At 47.9% G+C, this 25305-nt stretch overlaps 1 pseudogene across 1 annotated transcript in view; it reads right to left on the bottom strand.

Moving 5' to 3' along the window:
- GGTA1 (glycoprotein alpha-galactosyltransferase 1 (inactive)) overlaps positions 1-25305 on the bottom strand; it is a 61495-nt pseudogene that overhangs the window by 21876 nt on the left and 14314 nt on the right. The window contains exons 2-3 of the transcript NR_132148.2: positions 12920-13034; positions 1487-1575 (exon numbers count right to left, since the gene is read on the bottom strand). The product of NR_132148.2 is annotated as a glycoprotein alpha-galactosyltransferase 1 (inactive) (transcript). The remainder of the gene's footprint in view (positions 1-1486; positions 1576-12919; positions 13035-25305) is intronic.

The raw sequence follows: 25305 nt of genomic DNA, 5'->3' as shown, positions 1-25305 counted from the left end.
CTCAGCCCTCAGTTGCCTAAGAGAGTTCCAGGGTCCCCACACCAAACTCTGAGTCATCTCTCTTTTGAACTAAATCCCCTCAGTTTTTTCAATTCAAAAGACCTAGTTTCCAGACCCTTTTAACTTTGGTCATATGCTAGTTTGTCATGTTTTTCTTAAAATGAGTTGTGCAGAACGAAACAAAGCAACATTCCAGAAGTGGTTACATCCGTGCGGCACCACAGGGACTAATGGCTCCAGCATTAGGAGATTTCTTCTGCTACTCATGCACCTAAAGGCACAGTTCCATTTTTAGTAACCAAGACAGTCCTCCTAGCTCATCAAATCTTAGAATTTAAGAATCAAAAGAGGCTGGGCATGGTGGCTCACACCTGTAATCTCAGCACTTTGGGAGGCTGAGGGGGGTGGATCATTTGAGGTCAGGAGTTCAAGACCAGCCTGGCCAACATGGTGAAACCCTGTCTCCACTAAAAATACAAAAATTAGCTGGGTGTGGTGGTACACGCCTGTAATCACAGCTACTTGGGAGGCGGAAGGCAGAGGTTGCAGTGAGCCGAGATCGCGCCACTGTATTCCAGCCTAGGAGACAGAGAGAGACTCTGTCTAAAAAAAAAAAAAAAAGAAAAGAATCAAAAGAGATATTCAAATGTTAATCCAGGCTACCATCTTGAACTTAGGGGCCACTGAAACACTCTGCTATGAAAATATTCATGGTACCAAAATAGCTCTGTACAACTCAATTGTACAGTAGACTTTTTGAACCTTAAGGCTGAGCTTTTCCAGTCTTTTGAGTCAAAGGCGTCAGGCATTTCTGTGGCTGCTTATGAAGACGTCTGTCAGAAGCCTCTCCAGCTGGAATCTCCAAGGCATTGTAGTTTCAGAAGGCACAGAGGCAGCTCATATATTTGGGGTGAATCCAAAGACGAATTTGAAAACTTAGAAATGCTTAATTCCTTTTGATTTTCAAAGTTAAACACACACACACACAGGCACACACACTCAGAGATTTTAGCCAGGCACAAACGAATCACCAGCAACTCAGCACGTATTTTGCAGCAAAAGTCAACAACTTAAATTGCCCCTTTAAACTCTGCAAATATTTTAGGATTTCAAAATTCAGGGTGGATTTCTCAAGGAATTCCGGTCTGAAATTTCTTAAGGTGATTTCCATATTTGATTATACGAGTTATTTAAAATTACATTGGGCTTAATTTGATCTCTTTCTCTGGATCTAGCCTACTATTACAAAAATTATGATATTAGGAACAAGGCAGGAAGGAAGATAAGTAGTTAGCCAGAAGTCCCTTGGGAGAGCTAATGATTTTAAAGACAGTCCAGGGCTTAGGGATTCAGGAAGGGTGGAATCCCTTATTTATGGTTTTAGTTAATCCGAATTTCAATTCTACCTGGCGACTTGGATGATAATAGTAGGATAGAATGAAAGCAGTGTTTTCATCCACATCACTTCATCATGTTTCATAATTACCTATTGATATATTCCCAAAACACAATGATCACAGTTGAGACAACCAGCATTGACAGAATTACTTTTCCTTTGACATTCATTATTTTCTCCTAGGAAAAAAGAAGAGGGAGAAAAAAAGAGAACAGATTAAATCAATGAACTTCAGAGTGAGATGTGGTTTTTAAAAAATGCTTTTACCTAATTCTTTTTTTAAATTATTATTATACTTTAAGTTCTGGGATACATGTGCAGAATGTGCAGGTTTGTTACATGGGTATGCATGTGCCATGGTGGTTTGCTGCACCCATCAACCCCATCATCTACATTAGGTGTTTCTCCTAATGCTATCCCTCCCTTAGCCCCCCACCCCCTGACAGGCCCCAGTGTGTGATGTTCCCCTCCCTGTGTCTATGTGTTCTCATTGTTCAACTCCCACTTATGAGTGAGAACATGTGGTACTTGGTGTTCTGTTCCTGTGTTAGTTTGCTGAGAATGATGGTTTCCAGCTTCATCCATCGTTCATCCCAGCAAAAGGACATGAACTCATCCTTTTTTATGGCTGCATAGTATTCTATGGCGTATATATGCCACATTTTCTTTATCCAGTCTATCATTGATGGGCATGTGGTTTGGTTCCAAGTCTTTGCTATTGTGAATAGTACTGTAATAAACATACATGTGCATGTATCTTTATAGTAGAATGATTTATAATCCTTTGGGTATATACCCAGTAATAGGATTGCTGAGTTAACTGGTATTTCTGGTTCTAGATCCTTGAGGAATCGCCACACTGTCTTCCACAATGGTTGAACTAATTTATACGCCCACCTAATTCTTTCCAAAAGAATACATTTAGGATAGTCTAACTAGAGCCGAGGAGTCTGTTCTACCTTAAATTGCATAGACCTGCAGTGGCAGATCAGGTCAGTTTGGTTAATAGAGGAAGCTGCCTACATTGGCAAGGGTGCTAAGGCCATACTGGGGGTCAGAGAGGAGGTATCCCTATCTGCCATGGATGTAGGAGACAATGGAAGTAGCTGTACATGGTTCCCAGGGACTCTGGTTGCCTTCCAAGTCTGATCACCCCACCTTTCATCTCGTGACTGTGAGGAGCCACCCCAACCCCAAGCTCCATGCTCTTGATATACTGATAACACATTCCCCTGCTCAGAGGGGAAAATGACCCTGGGTTTACAAGCTAGGCCTCATTCACTTCCCAGCTACCCCTAGTGTAGCCCCATCACACTCACAGGCAAGCAAAAAATTGGTGCACAGCAGGTGCATAGATATTTCCTGATCACTGTGTGAAATTGTCTAAAAAAGCAGGAGTGCTGTGTAAAGAATAACAGGCCAGGAAGTACTTTAATGTGGGTGATCAGGGAAGGTTCACTGTGTAGGTAAAAGTTAAGTTGAGTCCCAAGGGATAAAGAGGGTTGGAAAAGGATGAAAAGCACCAAAAGAAGGAATGAGACTATTTTGGAAGCAACATCTGTAACAGGCTGACAGGAGAAAAAACTTCTTGTATTTAAACAGACAGCATTAAAGAAGAAAAATACTCGCACCTCAGCATGACTGGATCCAAGGAGGGGTGCTAGTTGGCAACAGGATGGTGGACAGGGCAAATACACCATGAAAGGCATGGGAGGGAGGGAAGGGAGTCACAAGCACCTCAGAAGCCAGAGAATAACCAGATTTAACTTCATGCAGAGATGCCTGCCTGTGTGCTGGGGTGTGGAGGGTGGATCAGAGCTGACAGCAGCATGGAGAGTGAGGTGGCAGACTACTCTGATGGCCAAAACGAAGGGGTGGCTGTATTGCATACATGTTTTTTTCTTGGCTATATGTTATGATGCTTTCACATCTTCGAAAACCTCTCTGGCTGGCGGGATAATGTCCTCTTCTACAACTAGCCAGTTCTTAGAGATAGCCAGGGCTCAGCTAGAAGCATGCCTTTGATATACAAACGAACCAATGCTGAGCTGTAGATCTTCACCCGCCCTGCACACCCCAGGAGGCAATATGACTTGGCCTTAATCAGCCCATCAGGGGCAGGTACCAGACAACTAGGGGCCATCCCTAGAGCTTAAAGCCCTCTGAAATTACTCAAACTAGTCCATCCTAAACTGTTCACCCTGCCCTGTCTTTCCCATGGAAACCCCAATAAGGGCTCTGGCCTCAGTCTTCCCCTTGCTCCCTGTCTTCTGTCTCTTGACCACCCTCGTGTCTTTCCCATGTGGTCCCATGTGGTGTGCTGTGCCTCCTGTCTTTAGGACCTGTGAGCATAATAAACATTGTTTTTTCCTGAGCTTTTCCTGTGTCTCCTCTGGTGATCACACAGGACTGACCATCACATAAAAGAATACAGAACAGTGGCCTGTGTTAAAAAGGAGGTGGAGAGATGGAAAGTGGTAGATTATTCAAAATATACCTCAGCAAGAGAATTGGTAGGATTTGGCTGGTCATGTAGATGACCAAGGGAGAGGAAAGGAGCAAGGTTTCTGTCTCAGCAGTCCGCTGGATAATTGTAGCATTTTCTGAGATGGGTTGGATGGAAGAGGAATCGGTTTGAGGGATAAGAATAATGAGTTCCCACTTGGACATGTTAATTTTGAGGTGTCTACACTCCTAAATGGAGATGACAAGAGGCAAATGGACATTCGGGTCTGAAGTTCAACAGAGATGTGGGCTAGACATGCAACTGGAAGAGTTGTTCACATATGGAAGGTAGTTAATGTGAAAGAAATGAATGAGGCTATAACTGTCTTTGCAAAATTATAACTAAATAAATTATGACAGTAAAAGACATCAGACCTAACCAATTCCATCTTGCCCCTAACCTGTCATCCATTCCTGGGCGTAGGCTTAACTAGCCTTGGGAAGGAATTTAGTTTATAGTTTAAATAATAGCCCTTCCCAAAAGCTAAACTCTTCTTGTAAAATGAATGAAAGGCCACCAGCCACCAAGTTAGAATGAGAGGGGCTGGAATTCTAAATATTACCAGCTATTATTCCAGAGGTCATAAGATTTTCGGGGAGACTGATTTGAGTAATAATAAAACTTCGGGCTCCCGCACAGCTGGCTCTGTGTGAATTACTCTTTCTCTTTTGAAATTCCCTTGTCTTGATAAATCAGCTCCATCTAGGCAGCGGGCAAGGTGAACCCCTGGAGCGGTTACAAGATTACCTTGTGAGAGAATGTAGAGAGAGGAAAAGGAAAGAAGCTGGCCCTGGGCTGAAGCCTGAAAATGTCAACATTTTGAAGTAGGATTGAGAAGGAGAAGCCCAGGAGGGAGGAAGAAAACCAAGACTGTGGACCTCTGGAAGCTAAGAGGCCAGCCACACACCAAATGTCATTGCTTCGTGAAGCCACCTCCCACCCCTGCCCAACCAGCGGCTGAGTCCTCATTCTCTTCTTGGGCTCCCCCTGTCTCTGTTCACATTACTGTACTTGCTGTTTTTGGAGGTGGCTCTGCCGCTGGTATCAGTTAGTCTGTGAGCTTCCTGAGGGCAGGAGGTGTGTTTTATTCAACCTTGAATCCCCAGTGCCTCACATAGAGCACATGAGTCACTCCATTAATGTTTGCTGAGTGAATGAAATCAAGTAAGAATGATATTTAGATTTGTCCCCTCTGGACACAGGTCATTTTCCAACTCTTTTCAAAGAGATTTCTTAGATGATTCCAGACTCAGATCTCATATCTTACAAACCCTTTATTATCAAATCCAGTTAAAGAAGAGAAAGAATGGGATCTTCAGAAAGTGAGCTCTGTTTGGAAACAAAAAAGCCGGGCTGAATTCAATGTTATAACCCAACTTCCAGCTTTCCATACAACTATGATGGGCAGGGTTCCAGAGACCGGAGATGGTGAGTTTGCTGGATAAAGCTCAGTCTCAGGCCTCTTCCCCCTAAGTACCATGTGAGCCAGCACATACAGCCCCGGGCCCATGGCAAAGTCAGAAAAGGCAGATGGCTGCAGGAAACTCATCCCCACTGCTGAAAAAAAGCCACTAGAGTCTGCATCCGAAGCACTAGCACTGAGTGCTGGAAAAATCTTGGTTTGGGGTGCAAAAACCTAAGGCTGCGGCCACCTCTCTGTGCCGATGTCCTCACTTCCAGAGAAGTGTGGATGGTAGTAACCACAGGCTTTGGAGTGATGTGGGGATGTGAGTCTCAACTTTGACAAATGAAGCTGGGTAACCCTGAGCAGTGGCCCTCATCCACAACTCCAGAAAGCTCTGAAAACCAAACACCTTTTTTGTAATTCAGTTGGCATCAAGGCCATAACTGACATGAGGCCATTTATAATCTTTATCCCACTGGGTGAGACTGTTTAAACATTTCTTTGCATAAATACTGATGTATTTTATTATGTGGTGCTGCTGCACTAGGAATGTTATATATGATACATAATCCATGTCCAAAAAATTCTGAAATCCAACACATTTGGCCCCTGGGTTTCAGATAAGAGATTGTGGACCTCTACTGGATCACATTAAATTAATAGTGGTGATTACAAGAGATAATGTTGTCCATAAAATACTTAGCACTGTGCCTGGCATAGTATAAATGCACACACACACACACACACACACACACAAAGCACACTAGTTCTTATTACTGATATCCATAAAACAGGCTGTTGAGAGGATCCAATGAGATAGCAATGTGCCTGGTACTTAGCAAATGCTCAAAACAGATTTGAAGGAAAGAAAGGAGGAATTTGGAATAAGAACCTGTTATACAATGAAGTGCAAATAAATGCAAATGAGGAACTCTAAAGATTTACCCATCTGTTCTGTGTCTCAGCCTGATTAAGGATGCCTCAGAAGTGGGACGTGACTTTGATTCTCTTTGTTTGATCAAGCCCCAGGCACTGCTACAACCCCCCGAGTGTGCTGAGGAGGCAACAGAGGCTGGCTGTGTGTGTCCCTAGTCTTGCGGACCCCACCTGCTGAGGATCAAATGCAAGTTGTAAGGAATGTTAGGCACTCTCACGGTTGGAAACATTGGCGCTTACATCAGGGATAGCCCAAATCAGACATACCTTCAAATCCCATCTCCAAATACACAAGTGTTTATGATTTTTTTTAATTCCAAAAATTAGCATCAGAAGCAACTCTCGAAGCCCACTTCTTTCTGGAGCTCATATATGGCTTGAATCTGTCTCCTTTTTTGCTGTGGTCAATCGTCACTCTTGTTGAAGACTTACAATTGGATGGCCGGGTGCAGTGGCTCACGCCTGAAATCTCAGCACTTTGGGAGGCTGAGGTGGGCGAATCACTTGAGGTTAGGAGTTCGAGACCAGCCTGGCCAACATGGCAAAACCCCTTCTGTACTAAAAATACAAAAATTAGCTGGGTGTTGTGGCACGTGCCTGTAATCCCAGCTGCTTGGGAGGCTGAGGCAGGAGAATCACTTGAACCTGGGAGGCAGAGGCTGCAGTGAGCCGAGATCGCACCACTGTACTCCAGCCTAGGTGACAGAGCAAGACTCCATCTAAAAAAAAAAAAAAAAAAAAAAAAAGACTTACAAATGGAAGCTGTCCGAATGAGCCCATTTTGCATCCTTTAGCAAAGCATTACAAATAGGCAGTGACATGCTTCCGGAATCTGGAATCCAAACCTCCAGGGAGGAAGGGTTGGCAGGGTGGCCAATGGGTCTTTTAAAACATTTTTTTTTCCTCTCTGGCCAAAATATGAGGCATTTGGCAGCCAACGTGGTCTAAAATTTCTTCCCTTGTGTGTTTGTCTCTCTGAATTTTCAACTGTGTAATTCTGAAGATTGGTGGTTCACTGTCCTATCCACCAGTAAGAAACATGGGTTTGGGCCAGGCACAGTAGCTCATGCTTGTAATCCCAGCATTTTGGGAGGCCAAGATGGACAGATTGCTTGAGCCCAGGAGTTCGACACCAGCCTGGTCAACGTGGGGAAACTCCCTCTCTACAAAAAATACAAAAAGTAACTGGGTGTGAAGGTGCATACCTGTAGTCCAGCTACTGGGGAAGCTGAGGTAAGAAGATCACCAGAGCCTGGGAAGGTCCAGGCTACAGTGAGCCGTGATCAAGCCACTGCACTCCAGCCTGGGCGACAGAGTGAGATCCTGCAAGAAAGAAAGAGAGAAAGAGAGAAAGAGAGAAGGGGAGAGAGAGAGAGAGAGAGAGAGAGAGAAGAGAGGAGAGAAGAGGAGAGGAGAAGAGAGGAGAGGAGAAGAGTGAAAAAGAAAAGTTTTAAAATTCTCCTTTCAAGGGGTGGAGCACAGAATTAGGACCTGTCAAGTATTAACACCCTGTCTTAAGTGGGAGAGTGGAACCCTGATGTCCCCTGGGTCTCACCCCTCAGAGAACTGGGTGAACTTGGCCAGCCCCAGTTGCACAGCCTGCAATGGTCCAGAGCCCTCCTGCCATCTCTCAGACCCTCTGCATTAATACTCTTGTACTTTCTCTTTGAATCCATTCTATGACCCCAGACCATTTGTAGAACTCAGTTAAGCAGAACTCAGTGCCTGCACAGCTTCCCAAATGCAACCACTCTCACCCCCATTCCTGGAACATGTGCAGATTATGCTAAAAATGTAGAGGCATTTTGCAAGGCAGGGTCACGTTGTTCAGCCTGTCATTTCTCCACCTTCCTCACTCTACCCTTACCCTCCTCCTTTTCCGCTTCTCTTTCCCTGGAGTGTCAGACAGACTTTTCCATATGGCCCATAAATGAATTCTTCCCTACCACCCACCTGCAATCCTTCTCACACAGAACAACACACACACCCTCCGAGAATCTCACAGTTCCACCCCAACTGGGTGAAGCCAAGGTATTCCTTCCAAACAGAATTCCACTCTGAAAGGAATTATAGCAGATCCTATCTTCTCCATCTCACGTCAGAGGAAAAGGTGAACCTCTCAGCTGAATGCCATGCACTCAGAGGCCATGGAAAAGCCATTATCACGGAGAGCAGGAATCCGGCAGGGTGAAAGTGGTGGCAGGACAAACTAAGCCTTCTCCGCAGGCTCTACCTCTCTGCAGGCTAAAGAATTCTCCTCCCAGCCTGAGATTCCTACATCAGGCCCCTAGAGCCCACCCCTCCTCCTCTTGAGCCCTAATCACTTTCAGGCTATTGTGATGGGTCCAGACTGGCACGGGCCCCGGCTCCCACAAGTGTCAGAGCCCTTTGAACCACAGCAACTCCATCTTGAATGGGAGCTGGGTAAAATAAGGCTGAAACCCACTGAGCTGCATTCCCAGATGGTTAAGGCATTGTAAGTCACAGGATGAGACAGGAAATCAGCACCAGATGCATGTCATAGAGACCTTGCTGGTAAAATAGGCTTCAGTAAAGAAGCCGGCTAAAACCCACCAAAACCAAGATGGCGATGAGAGTGACCTCGGTCATCCTCACTGCTACACTCCCATCAGCATCATGACAGTTTACAAATACCTTCCTGACATGGCAATGTCAGGAAGTTACCCTATATGTCTAAAAAGGGGAGGCAAGAATAATCCATCCCTTATTTAGCATATAATCAAGAAATAACCACAAAAATGGGTAACCAGCAACCCTTAGGGCTGCTCTGCCTATGGAGTAGCCATTCTTTTATTCCTCTACTTCCCTAATAAACTTGCTTTCACTTTACAGATTCGCCCTCAATTCTTTCTTGAGTGAGATCCAAGAACCCTCTCTTGGGGTCTGGATCCAGAACCCCTTCCTGTAACACAAGTGTTTGGGGTAAAGAAATGAGTAAGGAGAGTTCTGAGGCACTTCAGTTCTGCTCTGCCATGGACTCATCAACAAACATGGAACTAGGCTACTGTGCACCAGACGGTTTTTGGAACTAGAGATGCTTTAGTGAACAAGATTATCATAGAGCTTCTGTTCCAATGGGAGACAAGAGACTCAACAGGATATATAACGTCAGGTAGTGACAGTGTTGCAAAGAGAAGGAAAACAGACAAGGGGATGGAGAAGAGTGCAGTAAGTAACTGGGTGTTGATGACCTTGGACAAGACTCTAGTCTTTAGTCCTCCATATCCTTGATTATAAAGGAGAATGTTTCAGCTCCAGCATTCCAGGTGAAAATTAGGCTAAGTGCAAAGACTTTTAAATCAGCAGAATCCTAGATGTACATGTTGGGCAAGTTCCTTTAATGCTCTGGGCCTCTATTTACATATACAAGATGGAGATTCTAACACCCTCCTCAATCGGTTCTTGAAAGCATACTGTGCCCATGATCTGTTAATGCTCCACACACAGTACCTATAATAACGATGATGCTTTTTTAATGGGAGAGATTCAGAAATGCATGGCTCAGAGCTTGGTGTGAAAGCAGAGCTGTGAGTTCATGTGAGAGAGGAATCTCGATGGGCAGCACCTCTCAGAACAGTCGGGGCAAGTCCACACGCCAACTGCATGTTGTGATAAAGTCAGCTCCACGCCCCGCTCTATCCCGGGAACACAGCTTTGACCAGACCGGCTGCTCCTCCATTCGCACCCCACCCCACCTCCCTGCTTCATCCCTGCCCGCCCCCCATCCCCAGCCTTGTCATAGTCCTGCAGGACAGCCCCAGCGCCAACACAAGGCCAGCTTTCTAAACTGGGGTCATGAGTTTCTCTGGCCTCAGACTCCTTGTCCCTGAAACAAGTCCTTTGGAGCTAAGATGCCCCATTAGGCTTCTCTGATGGACCCAGGACATGCGTGAGAAATCAACCTCAGGGCTGGAAACCGCATTTTTTAAGAGGGTTATTCTTTTAGCCACATAGAGCTCACCCTGCTGCAGTGACCTACACTGGCTCCTTGGTGTGATGAGCAAATGATAGGATTCATCAACTATCACTTCTCAGCCTTTTGGCTCAGATCATGTGTAGGAACCACCAACCAACATGCACTGAGTGGAGAGGCTGACTTACCAGGAGCTAACGAAGCTTAGGTGTCAGGTCCTCATGTGCGCAGGACCCCTTGCAAGACTGGGCTTGTTTTCCCATTAGGGTGAGCATGAGAAAGCCCCAAATGCTTCCCAGAGGGAAAGAGTGCTGCCCTGCCTGGAAGAGTCACTCTCTAGCCTCAGTGCCTGTCCAAGGGCTGCAGGCTGAGCTGGGATGCTGACCCATTACCTGCACACCCACCTAGGTCCCAGGAACAACCTGTCCCAGGTGGACTTTGTTGAGCACCTGGGCCCCTCCTCCTTTGGCCTCAAGGAGAAGGAGATGAACTACACACTGCTCTCTCTGCTCCCTGCTCAGGAGTCACTATGATCCAGGTCTCACAGCCACCTCATGCTCCACCCAGGTTCAGCTGCCTCACTGTGCCTAGCAAGGATCCAGAGCTGAGTTTTCTCATGATCTGGCTGGAGCCACCTGAGAAACTGTCAAAAGACTTTACAGATGTGGCATCGCCAATAACAAGTTGGGAAGCTAAAAGAAACTCCTCTAAACTCTCAGTAATAAAATGCACCCATTGATTAACCATGCCACAGGCGAAACCGATTTATCTGTCTTTTCTCTTTTATTGGAAATGATTCTAGAAAACTGTTGTCAGATAATGTGGCAAAGAGTATGTAGCCCAAACATGACAGATGCAACAGGCAGTTAAGTAATACTAACCATTTTTGTATTACTTTTACATCGTTTTATGTCATTGTTTTCTGGATTTTGTTACATTTGGAATGTTTGTCAGTTTTTGTTATTTGTTGTGATATTGCTTCTCATATTTCAGACACTTACTTCCACACCTAACATTGTATTTGCAACTTTGCATTCTTTTCTTTTCTTTTCTTTTTTGAGATGGAGTCTGGCTCTGTTGCCCAGGCTGGAGTGCAGTGGTGCGATCTTGGCTCACTGCAAGCTCCGCCTCCTGGGTTCATGCCATTCTCATGCCTCAGCCTCCCGAGTAACTGGGACTACAGGTGCCCACCACCATGCCTGGCAAATTTTTTTTGGTATTTTTACACTTGATCTTAGCCAAAAGGCCGAGAAGCGATTTTTTTTTTTTTTTTGTATTTTTAGTAGAGACGGGGTTTCACCGTGTTAGCCAGGATGGTCTCAATTTCCTCACCTCGTGATCTGCCTGCCTCAGCCTCCCAAAGTGCTGGGATTACAGGCGTGAGCCACCGCGCCCGGCCCATTCTTTTCCTTAAAGAGGTCTCCCCAGATGGAATCAGCTTCAAGTCCTGCAACACCTGGATTTTCCCTGATCGAGCCAGGCCAGGTCAGGCCCTGGGCTAAACCCCTTTTCAGGAGTCTCTTAGTTAAGCCCCATGACAACCCCGTGAAGTTACTCTATTATTATCCCCATTTTACAGACATAAAAACAGAGGCTCAGAAAAGTGAAGTAACTTGCCCCGTTGTCACATAGCACAAAGTGGTGGAGTTGGGGTTCAAATCCAGGGAGCCAGGCCCCAGTGCCCTCTCTTTTAACCACTCTGTTGCTCTAGGAAACATGAAGACTTCTGCGTGGGTTAATCGCTGTGGGGCCAGCTCTTCCTTGGACAAGCTGGTGAGCATCGGCTCAACTCTCCTAGCATTTCCAGGCACCTTCTGTGTGCCTGGTGTGGGGTGTCCTCACACACAGCATCTTGTTTATTCCTCATGATGGTCAGTGCGGTGGCCTTAGTGTGGTTTTTTAGCTGAGGAAACTGAGCTTTAGCAAAGGGGCATAGCTTGCCGGAGATCACTGGGCATGCCCAGAAGTCTTGGTGCCAGATTTAAAATGCCTGCCTCCCAGGCCCAGCCCTTGGCATACGGATGGTGCTGGGTGTAAGGAGGAAGAGTGCTGTATTTTCTTAAAACCTCAGTGAGCTGGTGGGTCTTAAAAGGAAATGCTTCCATGGTACAATTCACCGGGAAGCAGGGGAGGTGCATGGAAGGTTGTCTCTGGTTATGTTTTTCATTATAAGGGTCAGAGGAAACAGACATAGGAAAATAAGAAACAGGTCTCAGACTAAATACACGGCCCACTGTCACTCCAGCCATCTCAAATGGAACGACCTGTTCTCTGAAGTATATCTTATAGTGCTTTCTCTCGAATCCCCTTTGGGAAATCTAAAGGCTGGATCCAGCCAGCTTTTCCATGCTGCCTGGTCTAGAAATCACTGCAAGGGTTTTTCCCAGAGAACCAGTGTAAGATAAATGAAAGATGCTACACAATTCTGAGAGGGCTCTGCCTCCATCCATAACTTCACCCCTGGGCCCCAATTCTTGTCCCCTGCTCCTGCATTAACACCTCAAATCCTTCAGGAAAAACTCCAGGCTGGAGCTGCAGCCCTGTGAGGTCCTGCCGGGAGAGCAAAATAAAGCTGAACTTACAGTGAAGTCCCTGAGCCAGCATCCTGCTTCCAGATCCACTGCTGGAGAGACAAGGACTTGGTCCTCTTCCAAAACTACTGAAGGGGCCACCGAGAGAGTTAGGGGGATTCACCAGTGACCCCAGTGTGGCAGAAGCAAATCATTTCACCATCTCACATACCTTATCGTCTGCTGCTTTCACCCCAGAGTAAAAGGCAAAACAACAAAGTTCTTTTGAGCTCTCTTCTGCAGAAGGAGGCAGGACTCAGATGAAGGGAAGATGCTGGTTTCAACTCCTGTCAAAAGAATAAACAGCTGCCTCAGCAGATAGGGAGTAGACAGAGCCCTCAGCGGCCAGGGCCTTTGTTCCTTGCAGGCCTTGGGAAATGGGCTGTTTATCACGCCTGTTGACTCAGAGCTGTGTACCAAGGCAGAAATGTCCCTCTCTGGATCTAGGAGCGGCCCAGCCTCCTTGCCAAGCAAAACCATGGTCCAAACTGGGCCTAGTATGGGAGGAGGAAAGGCCACCACCCACCCTTGAGAGGGGCAGCCAGGGGGCCCACATCACACACTCCTGGGTTAAAATGGGAACCATTCTGAACCCAAACAACCTCAAGTGACTGCTCCTAGGAGCAGCCAATGGAGACAGTAAAACACACATACAAACACACACACACCAGAGGGGAGTGGATACAGGGCTATCTTGAGAGTCCTCAAGACTCGTGGAAATTCTACCTAAATGTTCCTCAAAGTTAAGTCCTTCCTCTTCATCTTTTAGGCTTCAGAAGTCGCTGTTTGGTTTGAACACTACATTTTTATAGAATGTTACGGAATCTCCCACATCACAAAGCACACTACAAGAACTGTGAAAGGTCACCAAGGCTCAACTCTGCTCTTCGGCTGAATAATGCTTAACCCTTCCCATACCCTCCTCCTGCTCCCAAAATAGAATCTTGCAGCTGGAAGGGACCTACGGGCAGTAGATTTTCCAGCGTCGAAACAGCTTAGACTTTTTCAAAAAGCAAATAAAGTCATTCTCAGAACCCCCACGACCTGAAAAAGAACACATGGAACCCTTTGGCTAAAGCAGGGAAATGACACTCAAAGCCCCTTCTTCATCCTCCCACATGGCTGAGACACCTCCAGGGAGTACAGTCTGGAAACCCCAGATGGAAGACAGGGGACCAAAGCTGGACAGGAAGGAGTCAACGACTGGCCCCCTGGTCGCTCAGTAGTGCCTAATCCAGCCTCTTCCTCCCGTTCCCCAGAAGGAAATTTTACAGCTTCCACCTCTTAAGGGCATGAGTTAGTTGGCCACAACCTTTAGGGTCCAGAAGTTCTTCCTAATACCTTGCTTAAATCCTTCCTGTGGATATCTGTTTAAGCCAGACAGATGCACACTTTCCTATCCTGTCATTCTGCTCCCAGTTCCACACTCAAAAGAAAGTGTGTGGATGTTCACCAAGACACATGCATTAGAATACTCATAGCACACCCCAAACTGGATGCTCCCCCAAGGCCTATCATCAGAACAGGTAAATTGTCACCTAGTCCCACAGTGGGATTCTATCTAGAGCAAAGAGAATGAGCGAGCTACAGCTACTCACGTCAACAAGGAAAATCTCACACTCACAGCGCTGAGTGAAAGAAACCTGGCATAAAATGTATACACTGGATGATTCCATTTATTTAAAGTTCAAAAATAGGCAAAACTGGCAGGGGGTGGTGGCAGCTCATGCCTGTAATCCCAGCACTTTGGGAGGCTGAGGTAGGTGGATTATCTGAGGTCAGCAGTTTGAGACCAGCCTGACCAACATGGTGAAACCCCGTCTCTACTAAAAATACAAAAATTAGCTGAGTGTGGTGGCGTGTGCCTGTAATCCCAGCTACTCAGGAGGCTAAGACAGGAGAATCGCTTGAACCCGGAGGCGGAGGTTGCAGTGAGCCGAGATTGCGCCACTGCACTCCAGCCTGAGCTACAGAGCGAGACTCTGTCTGAAAACAAACAAATGAAAAACAAACAAACAAAAAGGCAAAACTAACTTGTGGTAGTAGAAGTCAAGACAGCTTCCTTAGGGGCGGTGCTGACTGGGGCCAGCCCAGGGAAGTTCTGGGGGGGCTGGTCATGTGCTGTTTCAGGTAGTGATTACACACATGTGTCCACTTTGTGAAAATGCATCACAAATGTGCCCGTTTTGTATGAATGTTAAGAATAAAAAATGGGCTGGGCGTGGTGGCTCATGCCTGTAATCCCAGCACTTTGGAAGGCTGAGGCAGGTGGATCATGAGTTCAAGAGATCGAGACCATTCTGGCCAACATGGTGAAACCCCGTCTCTATTAAAAATACAAAAAAATCAGCCAGGTGTGGTGGCACATGCCTATAGTCCCAGCTACTCGGGAGGCTGAGGCAGGAGAATCACTTGAACCTGGGAAGCGGAGGTTACAGTGAGCCGAGATTGCACCACTACAATCCAGCCTGGTGACAGAGCAAGACTCCGTCTCAAAAAAAAAAAAAAAAAAAAAAAGAATAGAAAGTGGTTGGGCACAGTGGCTCACGCCTGTAATCCCAGCACTGTGGGAGGCCAAGGTGGGTGGATCACCTGAGGTCGGGAGTTTGAGACCAGCGTGATCAACATGGAGAAACCCCGTCTCTACTAAAAATACAAAATTAGCCGGGCATGGTGGCACATGCCTGTAATCCCAGCTACTCGGGAGGCTGAGGCAGGAGAATCGCTTGAACCCACGAGGTAGAGGTTGCGGTGAACTGAGATCGCACCATTGCACTCCAGCCTGGACAACAAGAGTGAAACTCTGTCTCAAAACAAAACAAAACAAAACAAAGAATAAAAAGTAACAGAAATCTTCCTTCTGGGAGCTGAGCTCTCTTGGGCACTGTCTTTCCCTGCTAGGGCCACAGGACCATGGGTGGGCCCTGCATCCCCAATCCCAGGCACCACAAATACCTCAGGAGGGGCTCAGGGACAATCTGTTGTGTTAAAACCATCTAGAAGGCTGGGCACGGTGGCTCAGGCCTGTAATCCCAGCACTTTGGGAGGCTGAGGTGGTAGGATCAATTGAACCCAGGAAATGGAGACCAGCCTAGGCAATATAGTGACAGCCCATCTCCACAAAAACTGTAAAAATGAGCTGGGCATGGTGGCATGTGCCTGTAGTCCCAGGTACTCAGGAGACTGAGGTGAGAGGATCGCTTGAGCCTAGGAGGCGGAGGTTGCAGGGAACCAAATTGCACCACTGCACTCCAGCTTGGGAGACAGAATGAGACCCCGTCTCAAAAAAATAATTAAAAAATCACTGGGCATGGTGGCTCATGCCTGTAATTCCAGCACTTTGAGAGGTTGAGGCGGGTGGATCTCCTGAGGTTGGGAGTTCAAGACCAGCCTGGCCAACATGGTGAAACTTCGTCTCTACAAAAATACAAAAATCAGCTGGGCATGGTAGTGTGTGCCTGTAATCCTAGCTACTCGGGAGGCAAAGACAAGAGAATTGCTTAAACCTGGGAGGTGGAGGATGCAGTGAGGCGAGATTGTGCCACTGCACTCCAGCCTGGGCAACAGAGCAAAACTCCATCTCAAAAAAACAAATTTGAAAAATTTACCAGATCAGCTGGGTGTGGTGGCACGTGCCTGTAGTCCCAGTTATTCGGGAGGCTGAGGCAGGAGAATCATTTGAACCCGCGGAGGGGGAGTGGAGGTTGCAGTGAGCCAAGATCACGCAACTGCACTCCAGCCTGGGTGACAGAACGAGACTCCATCTCAAAAAAAAAAAAAGAAAGAAAATAAAAATAATTTTAAAAGCCATTCATGGACCTATGGTCAGTGGGGAAGGAAAGAAAACTTGATTATGAAACCTAAAGCGCTAGGATGAGATAAACTGGTCCTCTCCATGAGGAAGCGCTGATCCCAGGTCTCATGTGCCTCCCACTTTGCAGTTTACAGAACAGCCTCTTTCTTTTATCTCAGTGGATCCGCACAATGACCCGTGAAGTGGTAGAACAGGGCCCTTCACTATTTTCAAAGGTCAACAGAGGCTCTGAGAGTCTCAGTGACTCATTCGAGGTCACCAGCTCGGACCTCTTTTCCTTGCAGCCAGTGCTGTTCTTCCTACCCAGGTGCCTCCAGGGAACACTACTGATCAGATGAATAAGGCTTGTGGGTGGTCAGCCGCAGCTCGGCAGAGAGCGTGCAAACCTGGAAGGGAGGCAATTCAGCTTCTAGAAAATTCAAACACAGCCCTCCGCCTTCCCTGATACACTTTCATCCTCAAACTCTCAAAACAAAGGAGCACACATTTAGGGTCATTCCTTAATTGGAAGGCAGAGAACTGTAGCAAACAAGCCTCGGGCTGGAGTCTTGCTGATCCAAGCTGTCCAGAGGCTGCCCAGGTAAGAGCTTGGCACCACGCCTAGCCCCGAGTCGACTAATCTCATCATTACAGCCCAAACAGCCCATAGATCTATCAGATAGCAGCCAGCGTTCAATATCTGTCCATCTCCCACATCCTGAGTCAGAGAATTGTACGGCCTCAGTGTTGTAGAGGCAGCTACAGCCCAAATGTAAAGAGCCCTGGCTTCCTGTCCCAGGTCACTTCCTGCTGAGAAACTTGAAGGTCACGATCTCCACCCTGCTTACCTCTGTGGAGGTGTGAGGATTAAGTGTTCTTGGCAAAGAATGCTACAGACACAAAGGTTGCAAGTTGTCACTATTCATTTAATCCTAAACATGTTTAGAGCGGTCGAAAAAGTCGTGCTTGATGATGCTTGCAAGTAAGAGAGCAATTTGTTGATTTCCTGATCTGTGTAAAGGGGATAATCATAATCCCCACCTCTCAGGGCAGTTGATGGGCTGCAGAACGTGGTGGTTATGAGCATAGACTTAGGCCTGGATGCCTGGATGTGAGTCTTGGTTCTGCCCCTTATGCTGTGCAGTTCTGGGCAACTGACTTCTCTGTGCCTCCATTTCTACATCTGTAAAATGACAGTCATAGCACTTGGAGGGCAGCTAGCACATGGTAAATGCTATTACATGAAACTGATTACTGCAAGAATTAAAGGGGATAGTCCTTCAAAAGTATCAGCAGTGTCTCAAGTTGTTCAATAACTAATTGTTAGTGTCTGGTGTTCAATTAATCCAATGTTGTCTTTCACTCAGTTTTGCATTTGTGTATCAAATATACCTTTTGACCGTATCGGTCCTGGATGAGGGGGAAGGGAGAAAGGGGAGGTTTCTAACATGTATCCATGATTGTTGAGGGTTGCCACAGACCCATGAGTCTCAGCTGCCATGATCTTGGTGAAGGCCTATCAAATAAACAACTGCAGTCAGAAGGGTTTGTACTGTAAGTCTTACCTTCTAAGAGGTATGAGGAGCTCCCACACGAGGGGCAAGGTTCCAGGCACCGATAGCAGCCTGCGCTTGAGCGCCAGACACAGCTGGGTGGAGGATTTCCCAACCAAGGAACCTCTGCTGTCCTCCTGCCCCGAGTTCCTCCTACCACCTCCTGAGCTGATGGCCCCAGATGGAGGTGAGAAAGAGGCACCTGGTTTCTCTGATCACAATCTGATCCAGAAGGCTGCTCTCGCCCTTCTGGGAGACCTCACCACTCCCCTGGGTTGAGAGAGTCTCCAGAAGCCACGCAAGACAGCCCCCTGCCTCAGGGCAGAGCTGTGTCTTAAACAGGTAAGATCTCATTTCCCTCAATGTCACAGTCAGGCCCTGACTATTGCCATCTACAAAACCCTACCTGACTTTCATATAACCCTAGAAGGTAAATAGGGCAAATATTATAGTTCCAAGTTACAAGAAAGAAATTGAAGATCAGGCAAGAACCTTGCAGAGTTGTGTGTTTTCAGCCACAAATCCAGTGGAAGACAAAGGTGGGATTTTTCCACGATTCTATCTCACCTTAACCTCTTCTACCCCTGGTGGTGAAGCCAGACCAAACTGGGATGCTAATGGATGTGGTACAAGGCAGGGGCTTGTCACTAGAAATGCAGTCTTACCTTCTCATTCACTGCTGGGTTTTCCCAGTACCTAGAACAGTACCTGACACCCATTAGATGCTCAATAGATACGTGTGTTTTTGCTCTTTTTTTTTTTTTCCCCCTCATTTTGAGATTGAGTTTCTCCATTGCCCAGGCTGGAGTGTAGTAGCGCAATCTTGGCTCACTGCAACCTCCGCCTCCCGGGTTCAAACAATTCTCCTGCCTCAACCTCCTGAGTAGCTGACATTACAGGCCTGCACCATCACACTTCGCTAATTTTTGTATTTTTAGTAGAGACGAGGTTTTGCCATGTTGGCCAGACTGGTCTTGAACTCCTGACCTCAAGTGATCCACCTGCCTCAGCCTCCCAAAGTATTGAGATTACAGGCGTGAGCCACTGCGCCAACCTCAACAGATAGTTGTTGAATGAATACTGAGTGAAAGGCTTCAGGGGCCAGGCAGGCAGTAGGAGTGTGTGAATCTGACCAGATGTAAGGCAATCAGGAGTGGTGGGGTCTGTGGTAAACTGGGGAACTTCTGCCAAAATCAGATTGAAGTCAAATTTTTTTACAGCCTTAAATTAAGATAATTGTCTGGGCCGGGCGCAGTGGCTCACACTTATAATCCCAGCATTTGAGAGGCCGAGACGGGTGGATCATCTGAGATCAGGAGTTCAATACCAGCCTGGCCCACATGGTGAAACCCCATCTCTACTAAAAATACAAAAATGAGCCAGTCGTGGTGGCAGACGCCTGTAATCCCAGGTACTTGGGAGGCTGAGGTGGGAGAATTGCTTGAACCTGGGAGGCGAAGGTTGCAGTGAGCTGACATTGCACCACTGCACTCCAGCCTGGGTGACAAATCGAGACTCTGTCTCAAAAAAAAAGGTCTTCAAAATGCTTTCTAAGTCCAATGACACAGTTCCACGGGCCATGTGGCCTCAGGCAAGGGCTTTTCCCTGTCTGAGCCTCACAGCTCCCATCCCGGCATGAAGGAGGTTGAAGCTGACATTCATTCCCAGCATCCCCAGGACTCCTTGTGGCTCTTTGATTTGTTGTTTTCAGGGTGGCGAGGACTTGGTGGGGACCCGCAGGGCTTGGTGGCTGTGGAGAGCCTGTTCTCTCTTGCTCAGCAAACCTGCCTGGTGAATGCGCAGCCTTCAAAATCCAAACACCAGCTCCTCAGAGATCCCCTTCCTGGCTGGAACTAGTTCTCCCCTTAAAGTCCCACAGCCCCTGTGCGGCGCTTGTCTCAGGATGCCAGGACCCAGCATGCCCTCCCCATGGAAGTTCTCAAGGGCAGCAGTGGGGTGCCTGGGGATCCTCACATGGAGCATGGTGTGGAGGGGGAGCTGAGGAATGGACAGGAGGGTGGACGGACAGATGGACAGTGGATTAGTTTCCTAACACTGCCTTGACAAATTGCCCCAAACTGAGTACATTCAATTATAGAGTTAAAAGCAGACTGGGCACGGTGGCTCATGCCTGTAATCCCAGCATTCTGGGAGGCCAAGGCAGGTGGATCACTTGAGGTCAGGAGTTCAAGACCAGCCTGGCCAACATGGTAAAACCCCGTCTCTATTAAAAATATATTTAAAAAAAAATTAGCTGGGCATGGTGGCAGAGGCCTGTAATCCCAGCTACTCAGGAGGCTGAGGCGGGAGAATCACTTGAGTCCAGGAGGTGGAGGTTGCAGTGAGCCGAGATGGTGCCACTGCACTCCAACCTGGGCAACAGAGTGAGACTCCATCACAAAAAAAAAAAAAAAAGAAGGAAAGAGGTTGTTCCTGAGAAAGAGGAAAATGGATAGGCTCCTTACAGCATCTGTATTTGACCAGGATTTTCTAGAGAGGGATTAAAGAGGAGGGGAGAGTGCGCATAGGAAGGGGAGAAATGCCTCCCTGGGACAGGGAGCACCTGCTGGGTTTAGGGAGCCTGTGGGCTGTCCAGGAGAGATGCCGCCACTCTGTTGAGACTCAGCTCTGGGAATTACCAAGAGGGAGTGGAAGACAGCATTCTACATGGGGTAGGGCGTGGAGAGAGGGCGGGCCCCCGGGATAGCTGGCAACAGGGGGACTCGTGGAAGTACAGAGCCAAGAATGCAGTGGGTGGAGGAGGGAATGTCAGGTGAGGAAGTGACATCAGTCCACATAAGAGATTCTTTCAAGAAGCTTGTCTGGGAAGGACTGGGGACAGGCTGTCAGCTAGAGAAAGGGAAATGCTCCCGGGTGTGCCACAGGCAGTGGGGGACCCTGGATGAGGCCAAGCCAAGGAGAAAGTGTGAAGATTCAGAGGAGAGGACAGTTGTTGAAGAGTTGAAGAGCGTCCCCGTGGGGGCCAGAGTGGGGTGCCCCTGTGACAGGCAGAAGGTGCTTACCCTACTTGCACAAAAGGGAAGGAGCCAAGGATGGGTGGTTTGGTGAGGACAGGAAATTGAGAAGTTCTCATCCAGAGCAGCTGAAGGGTGGAGAGCACAGTAGGGGGCAAGGTCACCCGGAAGCTTAGCAGGAATCTGCCTCTCAGTCTGAAGGTCCTGGGGAGTCCTTGAGTGACATCAGCAAAGGGCGTTACCTGATTTTCTTTTCAGAAGGCTCACTCGGCTGCCGGGTGAGGGTGGAGGGAAGAAGGAAATTCTCCACCCAGGGAGAGCGGCCAGGGAGCTACCAGCTGATGTCCAAGTGAAAGAGTAAACACCTAAACCAGTGGAATGCGCTGGAAGATAAGAAAGCAGCAGTGGGCCAGGCGTGGTGGCTCATTCCTGTAATCTCAGCACTTTGGGAGAGGGAGGCAGATGGATACCTTGAGCCCAGGAATTCGAGACCAGGCTGGGCAACATGGTGAAACCCCATCTCTACAAAAAATACAAAAATTAGCAAGGCACAGTGGCATATGCCTGTAGTCCCAGCTACTAGGGAGGCTGAGGTGGGAGGATGGCTTGAGCCCAGAGGATCGAGGCTTCAGTGAGCCATGAGTGCACCACTGCATGCCAGCCTGGAGAGCAAGACTCTGCTTTTTTGTTTGGTTGGTTTTAGAAAAGCAGCAATGGTTTGAGAAAAATGAAGGAAGTACCATCTTGTGACCTCAGGTTACATGAAACAAATTCTCTTTCAAACTTTGCTTTAATGTCACCTTCCTGGCAATACCTTCCCTCACTTAAAATTACTTTCTAACCTTTTGTAGTTTACTTATTGATCTTTTAGATTTCTTTCTTCCTCTACTGGAGTATCAGATTTGGGGACAGTCACTTTTGCATGTTTTGCACCAATGAAAAAACATCTTGCACTCATTACATATTTGTAAATTAAAAAGCATGCCTTTTACAGGGCTTGGCACCTAAACGTTCAATAAATGCTAACTACTTTAAAAATGGATGGTGGCCAGGCAAGGTGGTTCCTGCCTGTAAGCCCTAGCACTTTGGGAGGCCCAGGTTGGAGGATCGCTTAAGTCCAGGAGTTCAAGACCAGCCTGGGCAACATAGTGAGACCCCGTCTCCACAAAAATAAACAAACAAACAAAAACATAAAAATTAGCCAGGCATGGTGGTATGTGCCTGTAATCCCAGCTGTTTGGGAGCCTGAGGCAGGAAGATTGCTTTAGCCTGGAAGGTTGAGGCTGTAGTGAGCTGTGATCACACCACTGCACTTCAGTCTAGGTGATAGAGTGAGACCCTGTCTCTAAAAGTAAAATAAAAATAAAAATGGATAGTAAGAATAACAATAATAGTAAGCAATGGGATACAGAGGTCAGCCAAGTGAATCTAGTCCACTGCTCAAAATATGGGTGGCAAGCAGCCAACAGGGTTAGCATCACCTGGAGCTAATAGAAATGCAGACCACCAGGCCACGGCTGCAGCCCAATGGAGTCAGAAAGTCCCTGGTGGGACCCGGGAATCTCTGCATGAACCGGTTGTCCAGATGATCTGGAAGACCACTGAAGTTTGCAAAGCTCCACTCTGCTCCCCCTGTTCCACAGTCAGTTGGTGAGTTTGGTTCTCGATGTGTTGTATTTGAGGAACCTGCTGCAGACACCTTGGCAGTGGGACCCAGGAGAGAGAGCCCAGCTGGAGTCCGATTTGGGAGGTACAAGCGTACAGGCAAAGGGGAAACCAAGGTGGGCGGGAGCCAGCAGGTGTGATGTGTGGAGGAGAAGAATGGAAGACAGAATGGGGCATCCTTCACGGGCACCACCCTGAAACCTGAGGGACACAGCCAAAGAGGCGGGAGGAGAATCAGGAGCAAAGGCGCCATGGATGCCAGAAGTTGCCAAGTGCTGCAAGGCATCGAGTTAGAGCAGGGGAAGCTGCAGCAAAAGCCGCATGTGAAGACCAGTCTGGAGCCCCAGCTTTCCCCTCAGTGCTCTCCCCTGGCCACCTCTGGCCCCATTTACCTCTGGAAAGGGGAAGAAAGCCACACAAGAATGCCTGGGGTGGGGATGACAGGGATCCACACAGCTGTCTGCAAATTCCAACGGGTGCCAGGCAAACGGGGGTGCAGAATAAATCCTGTGCCACGCAGGCAAGGGCCCAGGCAGGTCTGGGAACCAGGAACCCCAACTGTTTTCAGCCCTGCCTCCAGCTCCAGGCAGCTCCTTGCATGCGCCTGGCTCATTCCACCCACTCTCTGCGAAAGAGTGGCCTAGTTTGTCTCACTCTGCACTTGCATCCCAGCTTCAGGGGTTCATGGCACCCCTGATGCCTAGTTGGATTCCAGGTGAAGATCCCTTGCATTGGTGTGGTTGGTGCTTTCAGAGCTGCGGGCACGTGATACAGCTCCAGAGACCATCGGGAGGGCAGGTCCACAGCCTCTGGGTCTTTGGGTGGAGGAGACACATGCTGCGCTGGGGAGGCAGACACCAGCAGGTGTGCCTAATCCTCTGCTTTATCTGGCCACCATCAGAACTGCTGCGTTCTAAAGAAGGCTTCTCCCTCCCTCTGTCAAACTGGGAGGCCCCAGCAGCAGCAAAGGGGCATTTTGCATGGGAAGAAGTGGCCTCTGCCTGTTTCCTATTCTCCCTCCCAGAGGCAGATACCATCTCTCAAGGGGCCAACTCTCAGTCTCAGCCTTGTTGTTCCCGTATGCTTCTCCTGGCTGGGCACCGGCACCATCTTCCAGGTGACCGAAGGAATAAATAAAGTCACTGCCATTCATGCGGGTCCAAGTCCTTCAGTCTGTTGCACCAGTGGGAACCGTCAATTCTCCCAGTGTCTAGCTAGCCCAGCCTCCCTCCCAAAGGTGCTCACCCCATTTACAGTATCCATGCCAGACAGCCTCTGCTTGGAGCCGTCTAGTGACAGGGAACTCACCACCTTCCCAGGCAGCCTGTTTCATCTCTGGACCATTGAGATTGTAAAACACATCTTTTCAGTGTGGAACTGAGCTCAGCCTCCCAGAACATTATCAATAATAATAAAGTTTACCACAAATCTCTATACAAGGTCTAATTTAATCCTTTCTGCAGTCAATGAACACCCTCCCCACTTCCCAGATGGGGAAATCAAGGCTTAGAGCTTCAGTAACACAGACAATATCAGAGAGTCAATAAGCTCTGTCTGTATTCACATCGCCTTTCCCATTGAATATCACAGCTCTTTGGAAATAGGGCTCCCTGACTGTCTCCTCTACAGGCAAAGCATCATCCTTGTAACACTTTGGGAAAGCTGCTCGCCGGCGTTGACTCCATCAGTGAACATCTGGAGGGCATTCACTCATTACCTAGGCCTGTGCCTGGGAATGGGACAGGTACAGAAATGAGTCAGGCTCACTCCCGTGCCTTGCCAGTCCAGTCTGGTGCCAGGGACACATGTGCTCACAGACGACAGATGCATCTGCATCCCTCAGTGCCTGCCGACGGGCACCCAGGCTGGCTCGGTACAAGGCGGCCCTCCGTAGATGCCACTGAAGGAAGTCACCACACCTCCCTGCCTCTGGATCCCATCTCTTGTGGTTTTTTCACCATTCTCCTATTTTTGCTTTTTGTACTTTTTCTCTTCCACCTGTGGTGGCTGTAGTTTCTTCTCCAACTCTACCTGGAAAGTGGGCCTCAGGGAAACTCCTGTGAAATCAGGGTGACCCTATGAACTGCTTTCCCTAGGACAGTTCTGTAGTTTACCCCTGCTGTGGATCAGTTAACAGGTGAATTCTTGTAGCTGCCCCCTTTACTCTCAAAAGTGTGCTCATCTGGAGGAAAGGGTCACCCTACATAAAAATGGTCAATGAAATCGAGTTCAATGAAATCCTCTTGAAGAACCTTCCCAGCTGGGGCCTTCTAGGACCCGTTATTTTTATTCTCCTTTTCCTTTAGGTTACCCGTCTCCAGAACCCAAAGTCCCTGTGACTGCTCAGAGATGGCGTCAGCCCGGTTTCTACTTAAGCCCTCCTGCCCTTACTTCACCATGGTCCCTGTGGCTGGGAGCTCAGCCCTGCTAACCTCCCCTGCAGGATCCGTCCTGCGGCTCCCACCCACCCCTAAGCAGCTCTGTGAGGGTTTCTTGCTCATCTCTTGCTTGTCCAGGTTGCAACCTCTCTCAATTGGCTTTCTGCCTGATTCATTGCTCAGAAAGAGTGATA

The sequence above is a fragment of the Macaca fascicularis genome, chromosome 15 (assembly GCF_037993035.2).
Source record: "Macaca fascicularis isolate 582-1 chromosome 15, T2T-MFA8v1.1".
NCBI lineage: Eukaryota > Metazoa > Chordata > Mammalia > Primates > Cercopithecidae > Macaca > Macaca fascicularis.
This window is presented reverse-complemented; position numbering and strand designations above follow the sequence as displayed.